The sequence below is a fragment of the Ambystoma mexicanum genome, chromosome 6p, assembly GCF_040938575.1.
Source record: "Ambystoma mexicanum isolate Mex_15411 chromosome 6p, UKY_AmexF1_1, whole genome shotgun sequence".
Taxonomy (NCBI): domain Eukaryota; kingdom Metazoa; phylum Chordata; class Amphibia; order Caudata; family Ambystomatidae; genus Ambystoma; species Ambystoma mexicanum.
In genome coordinates, this window is record NC_090935.1 from 1,532,067,553 (window position 1) to 1,532,072,254 (window position 4,702).

The following is a 4,702-nucleotide window of genomic DNA, read 5'->3' on the forward strand; positions in this document are numbered from 1 at the left end:
GCCCTCGCAGCTACCAGGTGGGCGTGGCTCCGAAGATTACCGAACTCCGAGTCCTGCACTCCGTCATGGGAAGGCGGATGTCATACATTACGATACTATATTGTTTCGAGCACGCCTAAGGAAATAAACGAATGCTGCCCCTGCCATCACTCCCTGGCGCTCTAACACGTGGCGCAGGCTATCAGGTAAGAATGAAGATCACCACCAAGCATTTCAGAGCGGCAGCAGTGGTTTCCAAGTAAATAATAAAAAAAAACATATATTTTAGTTTTTTTTTTATTGCGATGTGGTTTGCAATACACCTTACACAACATATCAAAGAAGACGAACACGTATCTTTCAAAATGATTACATTATCACAACTTTTTTTTTGCAGAACACCTAAAAAAGACAGTTAATTAGATATTGGACTGCAAATTCAATATTGGTTAAAAAACGACATAGAGCAATTATTAAAGTCACATTTTCCCCCCACATCAGCCTTGACCAAAATAAACTTAGATCATTCTGCGCAAAAGCAATCCCGGTTTTTGTAGAGCACGTTATTCCTACTCAGATAAACATTCCAACATTCGTTCATCCAGTGCCTGAGAGTTTCTGATGAATCAGGAAATGTACAATTCTCCAGCATTGGATCTTTCATAGATTCACATGCTGTGAATATTCCATGTCTTCAAGCTGGGAACCCTTGGTAACATAGAGCTCAGGGACCAGTCTTCACCAAAGGTCAGTACCCAAGGGGTGTCGGCAGAAAAGGAGAGCCAAGGCCGTTTCTATTGCCCCAAGGAGACGTCTTTATCTAAGTCCACGTCTAAATCTGGTGGCAACTCTTCACCTTCAACATCAAAAAATGGATCGTCGTCCAGATCAGCGATGAGTATGTCATCGTTGATGACTAAGCCTTCCTCCAGGTCATCTAACCCAAGGCCGTCCCTGCCGTCCGCTCGCACTCGGGCAACAAAGCCGTCGTCGGACACGCCCACGACTACTGCACCATTGATAAAATCTTCAATGGTCTCCACCTCATCAGCAATGTAACCGTCAACAGCCATGATTGCTACGTCATGGAGGACCTCGTCAACAGCATCTATGTCAATGGCTGTGATACCCTCGCCAATAGCACCGACGACGACCCTGTCGACTGGAAAAAATGCATCTTCCCATAATATTGTTACCACTGTCATTGTAACTGGCGTCACCAACACCCAGACCTGCACTGTGCCTGCATTGACGGCCCATCCACAGGCATCATTCCCCAACCTTGTAGTGGCCCTGCTACTCGGAAGTATTGTTGTCTCTGATCCAAGTCCGTCCCAATCGGAAGAGGTAGAGGAAGCACATGAGGAGGACATCATTTAACCGCTGTTGTCTCCAGCACGCAAGGACATCGCCTCCCAGAAGGCAATCCAGCTCACGGCGGGGTGAGGCAAGCCTAATCAGACTACCACCATTACCTCCTCTGAATTCATCTCAGGCACAGGACAGTATGCCTTTAATGCAGCCAGCTCCATTACTGCCGCCACAGGGAAACATGTCAGTGGAAATTTTATCCACATAAACCACTCTGGTGGCAACCTTGCAACAACGGCTGCCTGCACCAGCCCCGGTTCCGGAGCCTCATAGGCGACAGCACGCAGATGTCCTTGGCCCTCCAGGGAGGTAGATGACATCCCTCGCCCTCCCAGAAGGGGCTAACACCTGTCAGTACCTCAGAGGCTATACAATACTGGAACAGACACTGATCCCGACCAGTTGGATGATAGGGTTTCCACTCATAATTCACACACTGACAAATTTGAGATTTCATCACATGTGATGGGGAACTAGAGGACATTCCGCTCAGGGACTCACCCCCTGACGAGGTAGGGTCCTTCTACGTGCTCATTTCCAGTGCGGCCAAGATGTTCAGCACCCCGCAACTGCCCGTGCTAAGAAAGACCAGTTCGACAGAAAGTACAGAGCCCAGAAAGCACTGCTGCATGCCTCTGCACCCAACCCACGCTTTCACTATATTTAAAGATGCAGCACACTCTAGACCAGGACTCTTTCTACTGGCCAGGCATGTGGCGCACAATAAAATGCTTTCAAGTTTATTACGTTCAGATTCAGTTTTTGAGAGGACAGCCAACCCATCTCACACCCCCCTTAATGTACACCCCATGTCGCAATGAACCATGAGCCAGGCTGGTGTGTAATAATGAAATATTTATTAATTTTTTAATTTTGAATAAAAATCACACACATTCAATATAGGGCAGCAATCACCAGTGTGGTGATAATTACACAATAAAATGATAGGATACAATTAGTTTAATATTTTAACATCAGATACACAATGCACAAATGAATGAAAGCAAGATTATTTTTTGGGTAGTATTTACAAATGGCACCACATTCCCCCTGCAACCCTCCCTCAAACCCCTGGTAAGCAAGTTTTGTGTGGGTATAGAGGAGTAGCAAGGAGTCAGGTATACTAGGTAAAAATCAGAATGAAAATCCGACCTACCACCACTGAATGGGAGGCCAAAATCCGATTGAGAACCCTTGAAAAATTAGCAAAATGGCACTCAGAGTTACTGAATGGTTATTTCACATGTGCGGTTGAATAAATAGGGCAAGAATGTATGTGATTGTACTAAAGTAGCTCGAAAACTTGCAAGCTACAAGGCAAAGTACTAAACAACAGGCATATAGCTTAGAAAAGCGACTTTGGGAAGGAAAAACAGTGCAGCAAGAATCACACATGGCACAATTGTAATTTCTTAGTTTTCACGGGTTTAAAATAGGCAAACAACTTCTGAAATTAGATAAACAGAAAGAATCGGAAATCGGTTTTGTTGATGAGGTACAAAGGCACCTAACAGGTATGATACTAAAGTGACTCTGGATGGGTGACAATATAGTATTCTTAGTGGAAAGGAAAAATCGGATTTTTAAAAGGAAACAATTTCACGGGCAACTCGGTTTTGTTAACAAAATGATTGGTTCTACTGCAACTATATTTTAGTGGCTAGGTATTTTTAAAGAAAGACATGGTACGTGAAGAGGTAAATTTGCAAGGTTAACCTATCCACGCTGCGTTCATCTCAATTGGAAATTAATTTATTTACAAAGGTACTAAGGATTTACACAACAGACGTAAATAATTTGGAAAGAATTTCGCTAACACATGGAGACTAACACAGATTTTTCTAAGGACAGGACACACAGAGGATTCTGACAATTTAAGAAGTTACTAGGATACTTATAGGATTTCTTATAGGGTTTCTTATAATGTTGGACACATTGCAAGGTATCAGAATGGTGTATGCAGCTTTTAGATATTGGGAAGGGGTGATACTTATGAGAAGCACTTGAAATGGGTAGTTTGGACAGCTAACTGGGTTTCTGGACCGCGAGGCAAGGGTCTGGTCACTGTGCAGCGGCTAGGCTCTCCTCTAGGGACACAGCGAGGCAACCGCGGTCTGTTCTCAGTGGACAGTGGGTGCATCAGCTGGGCAAAGACAGGTCTGGTCACTGGATTCTCCCACAGGGTCCGCACCTCTCCTCCTTTCTACCTGAATTATTGGGATTTTTGTAGGGTTTAATTCTGGATAAATGGTTCTCCCTGTATAGGAGGTTCTGCTTGAATAAGCTCTGGAGTCTTGCAGGGTGAATTTGGAATGCCTGGATCCCTGGATGTTGATTTTTGGAAGTCTATTTCTTGAATGTTCTGACTTTGCCTAAGCTTCCTCCTTTTATAAACCGGATGACATCAGAAGATTTTTACTATGTGGGCACAACTAAGCTGGACATACCTCTGAGATGGGACAGGTCAGGCTGTGGATGTCGCCACCTCCCTGTAAGCAGATTGTACCCAGACATCAGTTTTAGTGTCAGTGTTTTTATGATGTGCTTTGTTATACCCCAGTTACTTTTGCCAAAATCAGTTATGAGACAAAACACTTATATTTACAATTGCTAGCCTCCTGAAAATCAGATGGGCAGACCTCATATTTTACAAGGAATATGCCGTTCCAACTCCCAAGTTTGTGCGATGCTCTTTTTTCCTTCTGGCAACTATTGCCATTTCTATGGGAAAAATGTCCCCTAAAAATCTACAAATTGATACACAGAAGCCTATCAATATCAGGCATATTTTTATCAACTTTCATAACTGTGTCATGTACGCTTTCTCCAGAAATGTCTTCTTCCTGTTCTTCACACCCACCACATGTCAAGAAGACCCACATGGTCTTATTTTAATGGTACACAAATTACATTAAAACTGTCATAAATTCACATTACTGCTTCTTTAGGTTACTGAAATAAATACTTTAATATAAAAAGTCTTTTTAAATCAAATGGATGGCATCTGTCACTGGAGGGCGGTCCTTAACATTTCCACAGCCATCCTGCCCCTTCTGTGTCAGTTCTGGGCAGCAGGGTTACCATAGCACCCTTTGATTCTGGCAGATGCAGCTGAGGAGAGGTGTCACAAGGAATTCATACTTTTCTATGAAGTGCTGATTCCTCTTGGTCCATTTTCCCTTGCTGGAGAAATGCCAGTCAGTCTGACAAGGTCACAAATTCTCACACTTTGGCCCTTTCATAGTTTGTGGATGAGATTCCTTTCCCAGGAAGGTTTAGTGCCTTTGAATTTCCTGCCAAGCCCCCTTTACTCTGCTGTTTTCAAACACATATTTTTTTCTTACTTTTTTCA